Below are 20,919 nucleotides of genomic sequence, written 5' to 3' on the forward strand. Positions count from 1 at the left end.
CATAATAGTTTTATACAAAACATCAACATTATTGGTACACATATTGTGCATCTTCTGACAGATGTGTTTGAGTAATGAATATTTATTTTATTTTTATCTTATAGCATTGGCCACAGGTCGCGTAAGCCTACGTGTTAAGCAATGTTTACAGCTTCAGCAGAATGTGTGCTTTGTACAGCAGCAGTGATATCATCACGGCTGCTGTACAAACTCACACATTCTGATCACTTGAAGTGATCAGAGTTAAAGACAAAAGCTTTGGCACGAAACAGAAAACCAAGCTCACTCGATGGCCTGTTAGGCAGATTACTAACATAGGTATGAGATGACAGCTCAGATGGCATTGTTGTGCTCAGGAGATTATAACTTTTCCTATTGTAGTTTCATATAATTCGCCATGTAGCAGCATAGCGCTGGCTTCTGGCGGGGAAACGGATCTGTAGCTTACAGCAGCCCTGACCGAAACAGGCCAGGTCATACACCAGAGGGGGACCTAAGGGAAAGGTCACGGAAGGGACGCACACCAGGAACCCGCAGGTAGGTTCTAGAAAGGGGAATGGGGGTGTGGCCGTCGGCTGTCGTTTGGAGTGGGATCTCCCCATCATGCTGCTGGAGTCTTCACCGTCGCCTCCATCTTCACCATCTCGTAACCGTAGTCGACTACAGATGGATTATTGGAAGTGTTAACCCGTTTGTGCTTGTTAACCCGTTGGTGCGTGTTAATAAACAGAGTGCTTCCAACTCTTAGTGTCTCCGATTCAGTCACTACACTGTGAATATGAATGTCTTGTAAAACGTAATGGGAGGAATTGTGAAATCGCCAGTCTTTCATGATAATATCATTCACTTGGTTTGATTTAGTTGAACGTGACCAAGTTGTCACCCCAATCAATAATTGTATTCATGTCGATGGTGATTGAGATCGAAGTATCTGTGTGCTTGGAGCTACTGCTATACATGAGGTCGTGGGTTCAATATTTGGAGGTTGCATGTTCTCCCGGTGGTCGCGTGGATGTATCTCTAGGTCCTCTGGGTTTTCCCATTTAGAAACATGCGTTTATAGTATTTGGCTCCTACGAATTCCCACATGATAAGCCACTTCGTTGAACTATGATTTGTGGCTTTATCTGGGAAAATAAAATAATATATATTTAATGGCTTACACTCGCCTTGCAATACAAAGCGAGTGTAATTTCTGGCATCTTACAGAGGAGAATATTCTGGTCTCTAAGGTTCTCACCTGGTTAAACAAAATCACCGTGTTTAGACTGGCATGAGAAAGTGTTATGCACAGCCCTTTTATCTCCACTGCCGGATGAGACTCCTCACAGCTGTCAGATCACACACTTCACCCCAGTCGTCAGTGCGGTTTTGTGAAGACAGGGATCACAGACGTGGCAGTATATAAGCACATTACTAACATGTATGTTCTCCATTTCCCTCCACTGCTCGGCGCATAACCACGTAGCCTATAACGCATGTAATGCATTATGATCGCCCATTCAAGTACCATTCCTAATGTAATTTGTAATAGCGTTCAAGAAGGGCTACAAACTTGACAAAAATTTAGTCTAGTCGTTTTTTTCGCTGGAAACATTCCAGAAGCAGAATTTTATATTTTGGCCACGCAAATTTGAAATTATATTTCATTTTTGACCCATAAACGTTCATATCTGGATGTTTTGAATGCTGCTCAAATTGAAAGTAATCTATATACTGTACCTACATGGCATCCACAGAATTTTATGGAGATGTACTATAACCAATATATGTGTAACTGTGTGTACACCCTTTCTGACATGACCTGGTGGACTTTTCATCTTTCGTGGTCACATCTGTTATCTTAACTTTCCAAATTAAATTCCGCTCCTTATGCTGCGGTGAGTGAACACCGGCCAATAAATGACCCAAGCCAAGATGGCTGTAGATACGATTCGAATTTCCACTAAGGTGTTTAATGGAGCGGTGATGTGGAAGAGCAAGAGACACGTTTGCTTCTAGTGGTCATCCCTGTTAAGTAGGAAAACATAAAAATGTCATAAAAATTATTGGCAACAGAACAGTGATAAGTATCGTCCCGATCAGAATATCAGCAGCAATGGCATAAACAACCGTTAAATGTGTAGTGTTGACAAAGTAGGCAGAGACTTCCCTTTGTAGGCAACACCGTTTATTTGCTCTAACGACTAAGAGCGTCCCTAACACGGATAAGTAACGACCTCTTCCACCCGATAGCCTAGAGCAGGGGTCGGCAACCTACGGCTCCGGAGCCGCATGCGGCTCTTTACGGGCTGCTTCTTGACGATATGTACGTATGTACATAGATGCATTGCGGCTCTTGAAATACTGAATTTTGTACCGAATTGGAAAGAAATGGCTCTTCTTGTTATTTTGGTTGCCGACCCCTGGCCTAGAGGATACGTCCTCACACTTAGTGTGCCTTCACACTATACTCTGCTATCGGGAATTCCTCCGCTAAGGGACCTCGGGGAGGCTATGCTCACCCGACCTTGCTAGGGTAACGGGTGTCGCCACTGGGCCGTTCGTACCTGGCCCTGACCAGGGCCGGGGGTCGGAAATCCCAGGGTGCTATCTACATGTCTTCAGGTCTTGAGGTGAGTGCGGACTGACTCACGCTGGGAGAGCTGCCCTTTTTATACTCCTCCCAACCGTCTTCTCTCGAGAGGGTCTGGGTCTGACCGTTGTCCTCCCCAGCCCCCTCCCTCAGTGGGCTCTGGCCCCCTCACCCCTGGTCAACGGTTATTGTAGTCGTGGGTCGTACACCTGTCACTCAACAACCCCCTTGGCTGTTCTGCGCCCCCTACACACTGAGGGCGCCACTAGAGGGGAGTGTACGTGACCCATACAATACTGCTACGCAAAGTAAGTACACATGTTGCGCGTAACAATGCCGCTACATCTGATCCAAGCCAAAATCTCAATCGGATCATCACTGAGCATCATGCAGCTAACTATTGAAGGGATATCCCATGAAAAAAGTGACTACCTCACAAAGGCGCTAAAAATCGATAGTATTGAAGCGATCGTGCTCTGATAATAAAACCCCATGGAGGATGAGGGTGACTGTTTCAAGCTCAATGAATACATTCCCAACACTGAAAAATATGAAGCCCAAGTATGGACTCGCTACTTATGTCAAGGACGACCTCAAAATACACGACAGTGGTGAATGTGTAAAGGCGCCGAGCATGGAATGGACTTACTCTGCACTGCCACCATCACTGCACCTGATAGACAACATTAGGGACCTCAACAGCCACCATTATTAAAGAAGCCAGGTCTTGACTCCAATGTCATGTTAAACTTCAGGTCGATTTCACACCTCCCATTTCTGACAAAAATCATAGAATGTGTGGTAGCTCAGTATTTACAGAATCATATTAAAAACCACAACCTCTGATCCATTTCAGTCTACATTTAGGCAACTGGACAGTACCGAGATAGCACTTGTTAAGTTGGTAAATAATATTTTCATTACCACTGATTTAGGATAACTTTCGATCCTGGTGCTGTTAGATCTTAGTGCAGTGTTTCGATACCGTTGAGAATCATTCTCCTCAAGTGCCTCGAGACCCTGGTTGGTATAAGTGTAGTGCCATAGGTGGGCCACACTGACCAGCAGTGGTGGACAGGGCCCATCTGCAGGTACCTCGGACCCCCAGGGGAGGGGCCATTGTGCCAGCCCAAGAGGGGAGGGGCTGCTGGGGGCTCTAGGATCCTAGACAGCTAAGCCCTCGGCGCCAGGCCCTAGGATCCCAGGCAACCCAGACAGCTAAGCTCCTTGGCGCCACTAACGGGGGGCTGTGTGTGCTCTGTGGGGTATCTGGGGGCACACAGAACCCCACCCCTCGATGGGCAAGAGGCATAAAAGTGCCGCTCCCTGGCCGATCGGGGCCAGTCACAGCTCAAGACCCAAGACCAGCCAGCTAGGACCCTGGACCCCCTCGTCCCGCTTTGTCCTTCTAAGGGCCGGGACGCTGTGCGGGCCAGTGGTGGGACTCTGGGACTCCCGGCTCTACGTCCTTGTAAGGGCGAGTTCCGAGGAAGCCAGAGTCTAGACCCGCACCTTGGCTGGGTCGGGTCAGGTAGCCTCCCCTAGGGAAATTGTAGCCGGAGGACCCGAGAGCGTAGCCAGACTTGGCCGTGTTCCTAGGCCGTATTCCTAGGCTGTGTCCCTAGGCTGTAACAGAGTATCAGGACTGTTGGAGTGTTGTATTGTAATAAAGAAGTTACCTCTACAAGTGTCTCCAGAACCCATTACATAAGTGGTGCAGCTCTTTCCTGGCTTAGCTTGTTACGTTGGGGAGCCAATCATATGAAACTCGCCCAGTTGTCACTGGTGTCTTCCAGGGGTCGAGTTTAGTGTCTTTGTTATTTTTAATCTATAGGTTGCCACTTGGAAGCATTTTCCATCGTCATGGTCTCAATGATCATTTTCATTCTTGCGACACCCAAATATATCTGCAGACTAAGCCTGGTGCTGATGCTGCTGTTTCAGTCTTGTCTCATTGTCTCTCTGAGGTCAGGGTGTGGATGAATACAAATTTCCTGAAGCTTGTCTGTGACAACTGATGTCATATTTCTGGGTTCCCCTAACCTGCTTCATCAATTAAATAGTTTCAGTAGGATGATTGATGATCTTCAAATCATATCATCATCTAAGGTCTGGAACCTTGGGCAATTTTTTTTATCCTGCCTTGACTTTTGAGTGCCATACAAAGTATCTGACTAAGGTCTTCTTCTTTCACTTGCGAATATTTCACGCATGCGATCAATTATCTCAAGGCCTGATGGTGAGAGACTGGTACGTATTTTATTTGATCAAAACTAGAATATGGTAGTGCCCTGTTTAGTGGTGCAACACGGAATTGTTTTAATCTCTTACAACTTCTTCAGAACTCTGCTGCCCGGGTGTGGATTGATTGGAGTGTGTGGAGTGCGGATATATGAGCACACGAAATCTATTGTATGTGTAGTGGGTCCAAACGAGTCGCAGACCTTGTTCCTTTTAGAGGCAACACTTTTATTTGTAACACCATAACACAAAGGGGTAACTGCCCCTTTGCCAGACTACAGCGAGTTACTGCTACGAAGGGTCGATCCCTCACTCGGGTCTCTGACAACGTGGTTGCCTCGTAAAACGAAGAGCTTCAGCTTGAGACGTAGAGCTTCCTGCTTGTAGATGTTGAGCTTCCTGCTTGTAAAATGCAGCAACCCCAATTCCTCTCAGGGACCCGCCTTATATCCCTTTTCGGTTGGGGCAACTCCGCTATCGGCCCCACCCTCCTTCCCGAACATTCTCGTTCCCTCTCGATCCTTCTCAAACGCTCTCTCCAGACATGTGATCACCCCCAAGTCTTTCCACCTGGGGCTCCCTGTATGGACATTCCGGATTGCATGTCTACGGGGTCAACCAGAGTTCCGTGGCCCGGGGAAACCCTGCCCCTGGGCTGACACTCATGCCCTCCCCATTTGGGGAGCCCCCACCACGTGCTGTGCGTGGTGCCCGCACTATCCCAGTGCTCACCAAGCCCCGCTAGGGCTGGTATTACACACAGCCACCCACACGGTGCTGTCCACGATGTAGGAACATCGAACAGCACAACCCTTCCAGGCCAGCACCATACAGTGACATCCTCGATGTCACTTTATATGTTCTCTGCATTGGCTTCCGGTAAAGTAGAGGATAAAATTTAGAGTATTTGCATTGGCCTTCAATGCCCTGAAGGAGATGGCTCTATTATATCTCAGAGAACTGCTGTACGGCAACTTCGATGCACCAAGTCCGGGTACCTGACAAATCTGCATTCAATGAGTGGATAGAGCTTTCAGTAGGCAGGTGCCTCGATTGTGGAATGTCTTGCCCTAGTCCATTAGAGACGCTCCATCAGTCGATGTTTTAAGACTCGTCTGAAAACACATTTATGTTCTTTTGCATATCCGTCGGTGTAGGGTTGTATTACTCTTGGTTTTATTATTAGGATTTTTCATCAGATTGTGTTTTATACCTCTGTGATGCCTTGTGTGAATGATCGTCTTTCTTTCTTCTTTTCTTTTCTTCTTATATATAAAAGTCTCCGCGCGCGCGCTTGCGGGAATTTTGGCTCTCGGACGGTGGGGTGTAAATCCGAAAAATGTTGCCAGCCGGCACGCCCTAAGCACCGCGGTGGGAATAGGCCATTCCGTTTTCACGTCCGTATACTTTACTGTTGTTAAATTAACGATTTAGTGGCATTCTTATTTAAATTATTTACTTATTGCGCGACATCGACCGTACCGACTGACGACAATTGCCTGGGGGGGCGGACCCTGCCAAGTGATGCGCGTTCGATCGAGCTCAAAGGGACATTTTATTTTACGTGTTTAACATGCAATACATATACACATAACGCTGCTGATTTTTCTTCACAGTCAGGTTCTCTTCGTCCCCCCCCCCCTAACACAATGCGTGTGTACGAGTCGATGTGTGTGTTTGAGTCAATATACGTGTGCGTGTAGGTCCATGCATCTGTGTGGAAGTCCATGTGTGTCTGTCTTTTTCGAACGGACAACGCCCGATGTGTCTGTGTGTTTACGTCGATATTTTTGTGTGTGTGTCAGTCCAAGTGTGCGTCTCGGTCCATGTGTGTGTATCAGTCGCTGTGTGTGTGTTAGTCAATGTGTGTGCATGGCTCCATGTCAGTGTGTAAGTCAATGTGCGTTTGTGTGTCTACGTGTGTCAGTCAATGTGTGTGTGTACGTCCATGTGTATGCGTGTGTTAGTCCACATGTGTGTAAATCCATACATGTGTAGGACTCGTACTGACGCGACAGCTTTCGTCTTTCCTTGGTTCTTTATTTATTTTCTTATATATAAAAGTCTCCGTGCGCTCGCGTTTGCGGGGGATTTGGCTCTCGGACGGGGGGGTTTAAGACCGAAATAATTTGCCAGCCGGCACGCCCTAAGCCCCGTGGTGGGAATAGGCTATTCCGTTTTCCCATCCGTAAACTTTAAAGTACTTTAATTAACACATTTGTGTCGTTTCTATTATTCATTATTTACTTATTGCGCAACATCGACCGTACCAACTGACGACAATTGCGTGGGGGGGACGGACCCTACCAAGTTGCGCGTTCACTCAAGCTCACGGGGACATTCTCTTTTACGCGTTTAAAGCCAACACATACATGACGCTGCGGATATTTCTTAACAGTGCCATGTCCTCTTCGCCGCCCCCCCCCCCAACACGATGTGTCCAGTTTATACTACAGACTCCCTAGATAATAATATTTTACTGCTTACATACCATTATTCTTGCACGGGCATGGGATGCTGGGGGGGGGGGGTAGCGGCCCAGCCCCTAGCCTGGCAACCTGGCAACGTGCCAACTCCGCCGCCTCGCCAATGTAGGCCAGGACGGGGGCTACGCATGGCACAAGGCCTCAACATGCCTATGGTAAGTACAAAGTTCCTTGCTTCTTACGCTAACAACTCAAGTCCATTGTTTACTATTGTTTAAACACATTAGTACACAAACATTACAATAATAATGTTTGTGTGCAGATCATTAATCACGTTCATTGCTTATTATTATTACAAAACAAATACGTTGCCAGATATTGTGTGCAGATATCAACTCAGGTTCATTGTTTACCATTATGAAACAAGTTGACAGATGTTACAATGATTGTTTTGTGTGCACAAAAGTCTTTTGGATTTTTACGTTGCTCAATTTTCCCTTTTTTTGCTGCGCTTTCATGACGCTGCCACGGTCTACTGCCAGTCTGTGATTTCTGATTATTTCTTCAATACATTTCTATTGTTTCCATTGCTCACGTCACGCTATTTCCTCATACGTAGTACTGCCATACTGATAGCTGTGCCATCATCGGGGATTGCTGTGCCCGTCGATGTGTGTGTCTTTGAGGCCATATGTGTGTGCGTGTACAGCCATGCGTGTTTTTAACTCCATGTGTGTGTCTGTCTTTTTCGAAGGGACAATGCCCCATGTGTGTGTACGTAAAGTGTTTATGTGTGTGTGTCAGTCCAAGTGTGCGTGTCAGTCCATTTGTGTGCCTATCAGTCGCTGTGTGTGTGTGTGTAAGTCCATGTATGTGTGTCTTAGTCCATATGTGTGTGTGTAACTCCATGTGTGTATATCTCGAGTCGATGTGTCATAGGCCACATGTGTATGTGTGTGTACGGCAATGTGTGTGTCACTCTATGTATGTATGTGTGTAAGTCCCTGTATGTGTACGTCGATATGTGTGTGTAACTCCATGTGTGTGTATCTCAAGTGCATGTCTATGTGTGTGTGAGTCCATATATGTGTGTGTGTCTGTAAGTCGATGTGTTTGTGTGTGTGACTCGATATGTGTGTGTGTCTCAGCCCATGTGCGTGTTAGTCGATGTGTGTGCATGCCTCCATGTTAGTCAGTGTAACTCCATTTCTTTGCGTGTCTGTAGGTCCATGTGTGCATCTTAGTCCATGTGTAGTGGTGGTATTGACGTGCGCCGACTGTGACAGTGATGGATCACGGGGCGGCGCGGGGTGCGGGGTTGGGCACGCGTTGTGGGCGTGGTGTGGACGCGCGCGCCGGGAGTGACAGATGACGGGGCGGCGCGGCGTGAGTAGTGAGGCACGATGAGATGTGGGAAAAGAGGATCGTAGCCAGCGCCCGGCGATTGGTCGAATAAGTGGGTGCTCGCAGCGACGTCCGCAGGTGGGGTATAAAGGGGGACGCGCGATAGCACTCGGGGGAGAGTTACCCAGTTGAAGACCCGAAGACGGAGCTGAAGACTTAGCCAGTGGCGTTAGTCGCCGAGTAGCTAAGTGGATGTTGGTCATCCGAGTAGCTCAGTGGCGTTAGTCGCCAAGTAGCTAAGTGGGTGTTTGTCACCCGAGTACTAAGTGGATGTTGGTCATCCGAGTAGCCCAGTGGCGTTAGTCGCCGAGTAGCTAAGTGGGTGTTTGTCACCCGGGTACTAAGTGGATGTGGGTCATCCGAGTAGCTCAGTGGGCGTTAGTCGCCAAGTAGCTAAGTGGGTGTTTGTCACCCGGGTACTAAGTGGATGTGGGTCATCCGAGTAGCTCAGTGGGCGTTAGTCGCCAAGTAGCTAAGTGGGTGTTTGTCACCCGAGATACAAAGTAGGTGTTAGTCACCTGTAACCAAGTTTGATAAAATAAAGAGTGTGTTACCCGTGAAGTCGTCTCCCGCCGAGTTACTACACTACAACTGGCGTCAGAAGTAAACCTGTCTTCAAGAAGTATGGACACAAGGAAGACTACCCGTACCCACGAGCGAGGTCGGGATGACGACGGCGTACCGGGGACACCAACCTCGGGAGGAGAGGACGAGGAGTGGCCGCCGATGCAGCACCTCGCGGTGATGGCCGACGCTCTGCTTGCCTCCGACACCAGCCTCCAAGACGCACACTCCCGGTTGGCGGAGTTGCTGCTCGCCGCCGCTGCAATCTTGGCCGAGATCTCCGTTCCAGCGGGCGGGAAAACGGCTGCGGGGTTGGAGGAAGGAGCGAGGCTGGCGGGATCCCGCCAAAAGGCGCTTCGCGCCAAAAGTCTGGAAGTTCCCGCCGTTTTTGAGGGGCCGCCATTGATTGGCGGGAAACACGGACGCCACGTGGCCGGACACCTCCGCGCAGCGCAGCCCACGTCATCAGCGCGCGCCGGAGCTCTCCATTTTGCGCCTGACAACCGAGCCGACATTTTAGACAACTACAGCGGAGCGCGGGAAAATCTCTCCGACGTCGACGACGATCGGGTCCTCCAGCAAAGATTGCCCGCGCTGTCGGCGTTCAAGGCGGATGGGGGCGACTGGGGAGCCTTCCAACGAAGGTTCCTCGCTCATCAGGAGATGTCGGGGTGGTCCGACACCACTGCCCTGCGTGCGTTGCCAGCGATGCTTGACGACGACGCGCTTGCAGCCTTCACATCTGCTGCAAGGTCGTCCCGCTCTACGCTCCAGGCCGCACTACACCTGATGGCGAAGGTGTTCGGGCCGCCCTCCACGTGTCGCCACCAGTTCTACGATCGGCGGAAGGTGGCTGGAGAAACGACGCTAGCCTACCGCACGGCACTACTCGCCTTGGCGGACGCAGCTTTTCCCCGCATGGATAAGGAGGGGAAGGACGCCATGGTGACGGAGCAGCTGCTGGTGTTGGCCCACGAGTTGGGGGTCCCCATCAACGTGGCAGACGAGATGGAGATCTGCTCCCTGGCGATCGCCACGAGCATTCACGCGTACGAGGTCCTCAAACGCAGGCCGGGGGTCGTCTGCAATTTGGCGGGGAACGCGGTACTGGCAGCCACGATCGCCCAACCTCAGCCAGCTGCGGTGCAGGAGCAGGCCTTCGCTGCATCGCGTCCGGGGGAGTGGAGAACGGGAGGTCGTTCGCCCACACGTTCGCTCCGCAAGCTGGAGCAACCGAAACCTACGACGTCCGTCGTCTGCTACAACTGCGGCCTTCGGGGTCACGTCGCAGCCGGGTGCCGGGCCCCGCGTCAGCGCGCCACAGGACCACGTCGGGACGACGACCAGGGCCACAAGTCATCCCAACAAAACCCGGCAAGTCGCGGCACCTCACACGTTCGGTCCACAAACACGGCACATTCGGGTCGCCGCTCCGCGGTGGGGGGTTCGCGGCTGGGTGCCGGGGGTTCAATTCGGAAAGGGGGGTCCGTACGCGGCCCGCAAGCAGTCGAGTGGTCCGAATTGGCCCACAGGATCGTGGCTGCGTCGGCCGGGTCGTCCGTGGTAACGGGGTTCATTGACGGGGTTGAGGTCCGGGTGCTTGTTGACACGGGTGCATCGGCCACCATCATCTCGGACCTTATTTATAACATTCTTCCCGTTCAAAGTAGACCCCTTCTGCCAGTAGACGTGCCATTTAATGCGGCGAATGGGGGATCCCTGGGGATCATCGGCCAGATTCGGGCGACTATTTGCATTGGTGACATCAAATTGGCGGGCCCTATTTTTGTATCATCATCGCTGGCCGTTCCCTGTTTGCTAGGTACGGACTTTTTGGCCAGAATGCCCATCAAAATTCTCATAGATCAGGCCTGCATTGAGCTTCCGTCAGGTCGGCGGCTTGCGTTCTTGACGAGCCCTACCAAAATACGCACGGTTTGTGCGACGGTGCAGGCGCTGGCAACTCAGACTGTAAGGGTGCCCCCGGGATCAAAAATGTTGGTACCCCGTCGGTTGAGGAAGCCACTCGAGGTGGGCGCGGTGGCACAGGGGGGGCCGTTGGGGCCGTCTAACAGGGCCAGAAGGGGCCTCGACTTAGCGGTTGCTAAAACCATGGTGAGAGGGGACAGTGAGCCGTTCGTAAGGGTCCTGAATACGGGGTCGCGGCCGGCCGAAATTGTGCAGGGAACGGTGCTGGCTCACGCCGCGCCGCTACCCGTTGAGGAACGGCTCGTGTCTCAAGCGGATTTCACTGTCGAGTCGCATCCTCCAAGTGATGAGGGGACAGAGTGGTTGGACTCGTTGTGTGCCGGTTCTGCTAACTTGTCCAAAGTGCAATTGGGAGTCGACGCTCCCACGGGGAGGGATTCGCTGTTGTCATTGCCCCTCATTGAGTGGGGCCGTCTCCAAATGTCCGACAGCTCCCTACTTACGCTACGTCGAAAAGTTGGCGCTCCCGAGGTAGGGGATGCGCGGGTCGGTTCCTGGGTGTGCAGACAGGGCCTTTTGATGAAGTGGGACAACATGTCCCGGGGTCACGTGCTCGTTGTGCCTGTTGCTATGCGGGGTAAGGTCGTTCTGGCAGCTCATGAACGGCTCATGCATCTGGGTTTTCAAAAAACGCTCGCCCTAATCCAGCGAGACTATTATTGGCCGGGGATGGGTAACGACGTGGCGAACATTCTTAAGGGATGCGTAGGGTGCGCCAAAAGAAAACCGCCACCATTGGCAGCTAATCCACTGCTGAAATCCATTCAAGTTTCGCGCACAAACGAATTGGTTGCGTTGGACATCTTGGGGCCCTTTCCTGCTACACCGAGGGGAAATAGGTTCCTGCTGGTTGGCGTAGAATACTTCACCCGATGGCCCATGGCATGGCCACTCGCCAACCAGTCGGCTGCAGCGGTGGCGGACGCCTTCGTCCAGGGTTATGTTTTGGACAAGGGCGCCCCCGAACGCTTGCTGACGGATCAAGGAAATAATTTTTCGAGCGGTTTGTTGCGCGAGGTGTGCGACCTGTTGGGTACAATGAAAGTGCGTACTTCCCCCTACCACCCGCAGACTGACGGGATGGTTGAGCGTCTGAACAGGACGATTACGTCTATGTTGTGCCAACAGGTCTGCGACGATCAGGTTGATTGGGACTTACAGGTGCCGGGGGTACTCGCGGCCTATCGAATGGCCCCTCATGCGGCGACGGGGTTTTCCCCATTTTTTCTTATGTATGGGCGGGAGGCCGATCCGGCCATGGACGTCCAACTGGGGATTTCCCAGCCACGTGCAAAATCTAAATTGGCAGACCACATCAAATTTAATATCGCAAAATTGACTGAAGCACGGGAGGCGGCGAGGTTGAATTCGCGGTCGCGGCAAATTGCGAACGAGAGATTGCATGAGCGGAGGGTGCATACGCATGATTGGAAACCAGGCGATAAGGCCTGGCTGCATTGTCCACATGCACCGTTGGCTACGTCCCCCAAGTTGTTGAGACCTTGGAGGGGACCGGTGGAAATTGTGCGGGTTGCACGACCCCAGAGTATACAGATAAAATGGGGGAAACGCCGTTGGTATGTGCACCCCTCCCGACTGAAGCTCTATGCGGCACCGTGTGACCCCGTTCTGTGCCGTAACGACCGGGCGTGTGATGTGACCGTCGACTCGGGGAGGGAGGTGTCGCAGGCTGCTCCTCACGTGTTTCCACCTGACCCACCCCCAGGTGCCTCGGGCTTGACGGCTGCTGACCGTCGGGAGCCTGAACCCCGCGGCACGCACGGGTCCTCGGTGCCTGGCCGATGTCTTTCTGAACCGCCGGCACCACCGGACGTTCAACCGCGTCTGGTGCCGTACGACAGACCGGCAAGGCGGACTCGGGCTAGGTCTCAACAATTTTCATGAAGACGTTTTTTTGCTCTACACCGAGCTCGCCCGGTGTTCCCCTCTGCCGGGGTAATGTCCCGTTGTAGGGACGCTCGGAAGAAAAGGGGACACCGCACGAGTCGAAAGAAAAAAAAAAAATTTTTGTCTATTTATTTTCCTTTCTGCATACACATTGCTATTGTCACTCGCCGGTTTGTATATATTGTTCTATTGTCGCGGTGGCATTGGTTGATGGTTGCTGATGGTAGTGTTCGCGTCGTGTTGTGTTGTTAGCTTAGTTGTTGTTCTTGTTGTTGTGTTGTGTTACGGGGCACACAGGGAGGGTTTGTATATTTTTGTAGCAGCCGGGGCGGCTGCGAGCTATGTGGTAGGGGGTGATGTAGTGGTGGTATTGACGTGCGCCGACTGTGACAGTGATGGATCACGGGGCGGCGCGGGGTGCGGGGTTGGGCACGCGTTGTGGGCGTGGTGTGGACGCGCGCGCCGGGAGTGACAGATGACGGGGCGGCGCGGCGTGAGTAGTGAGGCACGATGAGATGTGGGAAAAGAGGATCGTAGCCAGCGCCCGGCGATTGGTCGAATAAGTGGGTGCTCGCAGCGACGTCCGCAGGTGGGGTATAAAGGGGGACGCGCGAGAGCACTCGGGGGAGAGTTACCCAGTTGAAGACCCGAAGACGGAGCTGAAGACTTAGCCAGTGGCGTTAGTCGCCGAGTAGCTAAGTGGATGTTGGTCATCCGAGTAGCTCAGTGGCGTTAGTCGCCAAGTAGCTAAGTGGGTGTTTGTCACCCGAGTACTAAGTGGATGTTGGTCATCCGAGTAGCCCAGTGGCGTTAGTCGCCGAGTAGCTAAGTGGGTGTTTGTCACCCGGGTACTAAGTGGATGTGGGTCATCCGAGTAGCTCAGTGGGCGTTAGTCGCCAAGTAGCTAAGTGGGTGTTTGTCACCCGGGTACTAAGTGGATGTGGGTCATCCGAGTAGCTCAGTGGGCGTTAGTCGCCAAGTAGCTAAGTGGGTGATTGTCACCCGAGATACAAAGTAGGTGTTAGTCACCTGTAACCAAGTTTGATAAAATAAAGAGTGTGTTACCCGTGAAGTCGTCTCCCGCCGAGTTACTACACTACACATGCATGTGCTTTATTGACCTGCTCAAGGCCTATGATACCATCAGTAGGCCTGGCCTCTGGGTTGCTCTTAGTGCTTTCCGAGTCCCTGACACACTCATCACCATCCTTAAGGCCGTTCATGATGGTGAGCGGCCCCGCGTCTAACTACGTGGCCGTGAGTCAGAGCCATTCCCTTTACACCTTGGGGTGCAACAAGGATGTCCTTTGGCTCCCACATTATTTTACATATATTTGGACTACGTAGTTCGTCAAGCCTTCAATGCCTGTACCGGAACAATTCCCATCTGCTACAGATACAATGGGAGGCTGATCGATGCCCGGGTGCGGTCAAGGGATGGCTCCCTATTGCTCAACCACGTTATGTATGCCGATGATCTGCTAATGGCTGCTCACTCGGAGGAGGAGTTCCAGGTGCTGCTGCTGAACCTGGAGCTTGCCACCAACAGGTGGGGCCTTACCATCAGCCCAACCAAAGCTAAGCACCTGCCTGGCTATTTTGTACCATCGGACACTCCACCCCCACAACTCCCAATTGGTGATGGGCCAGTTGTGGAGACAGTGGAGAGTTTCCCTGGGCAGTGTGCTAATGGCCGGCTCTGGTTTAACAGCAGAGGTCTCACTCCGAATCAGTCGAGCTGCAGTATCTTTTCAATGGCTGCGTAACGCTGTGTGGAAGCTACCTGGTCTATCACTCCGTATGAAGCTTCAGGTGTTCTCGGCCATGGTCATTCCCTCCCTTCTCTACGCTTGCGAAACTTGGACCCCCCTAATGGAACATCTTCGCCGGTTAGAAACATTTAGGCTGGCCTGCCTACGATCCATCCTGGCTTTAACCAGGCTGCATTGTGTGAGGAGTTCACAAATCCTTGAAAGATGTGGACAAAGTCCCATCGGTGACCTCCGGCAGGTAAGGCTGCGTTGCCTTCGTCATGTAGCCTGCATGGCCAGCCACCGCATGCCTAAACAGCTTTTGTTCCGCCGGATCGAGGGGGCTAAATGGGTGTGGCAGGGGCTGGAGAAGACATGGAGTTATGTGCTACAGGAAGACTTGGAGCTGAGTCCACTTGCGGATGACTGGTACCAGCCGTGTCAAGATCGGCCACTGTGGAGGAGGCTCCTGAAAGACGCTACTGGCCAGTTGGAGGCAGTCACCCTCCAACAACAACGGAGGGCGGAGGAGCGATGCTCACAACAACGAGCGGAGCGCCGGGTGGCTAAAGCACAGAAAGTTGCCACAGTAGGGGCCACAGGTGCTGCATCAGCCAGTCGTATCAGTCAGTCGACCTGTGCCATCTGGGTTTGCCCCGTGACCTCTTACCAACGGGCGTTCGACACTTCACATGTCCTCAAGGTGCACATAGCCTGGCACAAGCGTTGTTGTGACGTAACCGCAACTTAGTGGCGAATGGCAGTTGTTGTTCAGTCTATGTATGTATGTGCGAGTCCATTTGTGTGTGTAACTCTATTTTTGTGTATCAATGGATTTGCGTGTGTAACTACATGTGTCTGCCTTTTTCGCCCGGGCAACGCCGGGTACTAACCGCTAGTTAACTTATATAGTTCCACATCTCTTCCATCGACATCACTCAACGTTCCTCCGTACACTTCGACTCGCAACTCCCCGTCAACATCACTCAATATCCCTCCGCTCACTCGCTTTTGCTCCTCCAGCGATTTTCCTCTCTGCTCTCTCTAGCACGGCTGCTCTTTGTTAACTCTGTCGTCCCACTTGGTCGTAACTCTCCGTCGTCTCTCTCTCCCCCAAGGTCCGTTACTCCGCTGCTATCCTACGCTGTACTCACTCCATCCACTGCTACTCTATACTGTATTCTCTCTATCCACTGCTACCTTATACTGCACTCTTTCTATCAAATGCTACCCTATGCTATACTCACTCTATCCGCTGCTCCGTCTCTCCATCCGTTCGTATCTCGTCCCAGGCACCAACTCCCCGTTTGACTCCACGCTCTCCACCTTTATCCCTGAACCAATTACCCTTAATTAATTGGGTCATCCCCCGCGACGCCACTCGCCCCCAGCCCCTGGTGCCACGAGGCGTTGTTGTTGCAGACGCGCCGGCGCCAATTCCAGACACCAATACCTCTCGTCTAATCACCGGCCTGCGTCCTCAATTACCCCCCGGCCACCTGCAGCACCCTTAACTATCACACCACCTTAATAAGTACAATAACAACAGTAAGTCAATCAGTGCCCTGTGTCCTCGTTCGCCCTCACTGTCCGCCACGTGCACGCATACCGACCCAGCGCGTGACGCGTGTTTCTCAAGCCCTACACATGTGTGCGTGTCACTCGATGTGTGTCTGTAAGTTAATGCGTGTGTGTGACTTCATTTGTGTGTAACTCCATGTGCATGTATCTAAAATATATGTCTGTGTATCAGAGTCCATATGTGTATGTGTGTGTACGGCAATGTGTGTGTATGGCAATGTGTGTGTCAGTCTATGTATGTGTGTGTGAGTCTATGTGTGTGTGTGTGTGAGTCGCTGTATGTGTGTACGTCGATATATGTGTGTGTAACTCCATGTCTGTGGATGTCTATGTGTGTGTGAATCCATATGTGTGTGTGTAAGTCGATGTGTTTGTGTGTGTGAGTCGATATGTGTGTGTGTGTCAGTCCATGTGCGTGTGTGTTAGTTAGTGTAAGTCCATTTATTTGCATGTCTGTTGGTCCCTGTGTGTGTCATTGTCCATGTGTGTGCTTTATTGACCTGGTCAAGGCCTTTGATACCATCAATAGGCCTGGCCTCTGGGGTGTTCTTCGTGCTTTCGGAGTCCATGACCCTCTGCTCATGATCCTTAAGGACCTTCACGATGGTGAGCGGCCTCGCGTCAAACTACGTGGCCGTGAGTCAGAGCCATTCCCTTCACACTTCGGGTGCAACAGGGATGTCTGCCTCCCACATTATTTGACGTATATTTTTACAGCGTATTTCGGAGGAATTACCACCTGGTACAGATACAATGGGATGCTGATCGATGCCCGGGTGTGGTCAAGGATGGCTCTCTATTGGTCAACCACATTATGTATGCCGATGGTCTGCTAATTGCTGCTCATTCGGAGGAAGAGTTCGAGCTGCTGCTGCTGAACCTGGAGCTTGCCACCAAGAGATGGGGCCTTACCATCAGTCCCACCAAAACTAAGCACCTGCCTGGGTGTTTTGTACCATCAGACACTACACCCCCATAACTCCCAATTGGGCATGGGGCAGTTGTGGAGAGAGTGGAGAGTTGCCCATACCTTGGCTGTGTGCTAATGACCAGCTCCGGTTTAACAGCACAGGTCCCACTCCGAATCTCGAGCCACATGTTTTCATCGGTTGCTGTGTGGAAGCTACCTGGTCTATCACTCTGCACGAAGCTTCAGGTCTTCTCGGCCACGGTCATTCCCTCCCTTCTCTACACTTGCGAAACTTGGACCTCCTAACGGAACATATTCGCTGGTTAGAAACATTTAGGATGGCCTGCCTTCGATCCATCCTTGGTTTAACCAGCCTGCATTGTGTGAGGAGCTCACAATTCGTTGAAAGATGTGGACCAAGTCCCATCGGTGAGCTCCTCCAGCAGGCAAGGCTGCTTTGCATGAGTCATGTAGACCGCATGCCCAGCCACCGCATGCTTAAACAGCTTTTCTTCGGCCGGATCGAAGAGGCTAAACGGGCGTGGCACGGGCTAGAGCAGGGATGGAGTGATGTGGTACAGGAGGATGTGGAGCTGAGTGGACTTGCCGATGACTGGTACCAGCGGTGTCAAGATCGGCCTCTGTGGAAGAGGCTCCTGAAGGACGCTACTAGGCAGTTGGAGGCAGTCGCCCTCCAACAACAACGGAGGGCGGAGGAGCGACGTTCACAACAACGAGCGGAGCACCGGGTGGCTAAAGCATAGCAAGTTGCCACAGTAGGGGGCACAGGTAGTGCATCAGCCAGTCGTCTCAGTCAGTCGACCTGTACCATCTGGGTCTGCCCCTTCACCTCCTGCCAGCGGGCGTTCAACAGTTCACGTGACCTAAAGGTGAACATAGCATGGCACGAGCGTTGTGGTTACGTCACCACCACTTAGTGGCGAATGGCAGTTGATATGTGTGTGTAACTCTATGTGTGTGTGAGTCGATTTGCGTGTGTGTGCATGTAAGTCCATGTGTTTCTATGTGTGTGGGTCCTTCTCTGTGTGTAAGTCCACGTGTGTGTCTGACTTTTTCGCCCTGTCAACGCCGGGTACTTACCGCTAGTGCTATATAAAACCGAGTTTTACTTACTTATTCTTGTTAAACACGAGGACACGCACAACAGTTATGACGGCATGGATATTAATTCAGTTTTCTCCACATTAAAACCCTGAACGAGGTAATGTGCTTACACAGTAAACACCTGTAATACAAATGGTGTGGGAGATAGGGGACACTGAGCATGTTGAGACAGGCATATTGAGTGATCATAAACTTCACTGTACTGGCCAGTATGAGGTTATTCAGGGTACCCCAGCACCATCTGAAAAGAGCTACTTAGCTCAGTGGGTCTTACCTGGGGAAATGCAGCTATATTTATATTTAGTGGTTTCAATGAGTAGAAGGCATGCGGTGTACTTTGATCTGCAAAACGTTGAATCATATTGAGAGAAGAAGATGACAAGTCATTGATAAAGAAAATAAATAATGTTTTAAACAAATCATGACCGTGAGAGGTGGCATTCGCTTGGGGAGGCCGGCATCCATCAGTGGATTGACAATTCATGATTTATGATGATGATAAGTTCATCGTTGCAAGGTAACAGGCTGATATGCACCTTTGCACTCACATTACAAGCCGCCACACATTTATGAGCAATTGCGAAAGGCTATGGAAACGAATGTGTTGAAATACGTGAGTGGCCAGATCAGATTAGCGGGGGTCTTCAGGGGTATTTTTTGCATTTCAAGGCGAGTATAACTGCTGCCATCTTACAGAGGAAAATATCCTAGTCTCCAAGGTTCTCACCTCGTTACATAAAATCACCGTGTTTAGACGGGCATGAGAGAGTGTGTTATGCACAGCCCTTCGATCTCCACTGCCGAATGAGACTTTATTCGCAGCTTTCAGATCACACACTTCACCCCACTCGTAAGTGCGGTTTGGTGAAGACAGGGGTCACAGACGTGGCAGTATATAAGCACATTACTAACATGGGTGTTCTCCATTTCCCTCCGCTGTACGCCTGTAATGCATGATGATCGCCCATTCAATCACCATTCCTGCCTATACTCTTCTTTAACTTACGAGAGATGATAATATCTGTCGAACGCTGGTTGATTTAGTCACAGGCGAATGTGAGTAATGTAATTTGTAATAGCGTTCAAGAAGGGTACAAACTTGACACAAATATAGTCAAGTCGTTCTTTTCACTGGAATCATTCCAGAAGCAAAATTTTATATTTTGGGCCACCAAAATTTGAAATTATTTCGAAGATTTCATTTTTGACCCAAGAAAGTTCATATCTGGATGTTTTGAATGCTGCTCAAATTGAAAATAATCCATATACTGTACCTACATAGCATCCAAAGAATTGTAAGGAGATGTACTATGACCAATATAGATGTATCGGTGTGTACACCCTTTCTGACATGACCTGGTGGACCTTTCATATTTCGTGGTCACATCTGTTATCTTAACTTTCCAAACTAAATTCCCCTCCTGATGCTGTGGTGAGTGGACACTGGCCACTAAATGACCCAAGCTAAGATGGCTGTAGATACTATTCGAATTTCCACCAAGGTGTTTAATGGAGCGGTGATGTGGAAACGCAACAGACACGTTTGCTTCTAGTGGTCTTCCCTGTTAAGTACGAAAACATAAAAATGTCATAAAATTGGCAACAGAACAGTGCTAAGTATCCTCCCGGTCAGAATAGCAGCAGCAATGTCAGAAACAACCGTTACATGATCCAAGCCAATATGTCAATCGGGTCATCACTGAGCATCATGCAGCTAAACATTGAAGGAATATCCCATGAAATAAGTGACTACCTCACAAAGGCGCTGAAAATCGATTAATATTGAAGCGATCGTGCTCTGATAATAAAAACCCATGGAGGATGAGGGTGACTGTTTCAAGCTCAATGAATACATTCCCAACACTGAAAAATATGAAGCCCAAGTATGGGCTCGCTACTTATGCCAAGGACGACCTCAAAATGCATCAGTAACACGACAGTTTTTAAATGTGTAAAGGCGCCGAGCATGGAATGGCCTTGCCCTGCAAAGCCACTACTACACCTGACAGTCCACATTGGTGACCTCAAAAGATAGATACACCCTGCAAGAGTGTGAATCTATACAACTCATTGACCTACAAGTAAACGTGTAACATGTTGCATCGTACGTTCAATAAATGAACTTGCTTTGACGTGCATGGGTAACCATGATTCAGCCCCGGTTGCATTTGTCGAGGTCAGTACAATCAGGGTCGGTTGCGATGGCCACCACACGTCATGTTAAATAACCCAAAATAGGCAGAATCACGAAGGGAATCATCCCACTATTGTAAAACACGAAGAAACGCACATCATGTATGGCTGAACACTGATTAAAGTAATGTGCATAGGCTGTATGCAAATTCATTCATAAACACCTGCGATAAAAAGGGTGTTGGCAGCATGGGAGATAGGGGTCGGAGAGCGTCGCGACGGGGGGTATTGAGTAAGATTAGAAGAGGTGAG

The sequence above is a fragment of the Lampetra fluviatilis genome, chromosome 70 (genome assembly GCF_964198595.1).
Source record: "Lampetra fluviatilis chromosome 70, kcLamFluv1.1, whole genome shotgun sequence".
NCBI classification, from domain to species: domain Eukaryota; kingdom Metazoa; phylum Chordata; class Hyperoartia; order Petromyzontiformes; family Petromyzontidae; genus Lampetra; species Lampetra fluviatilis.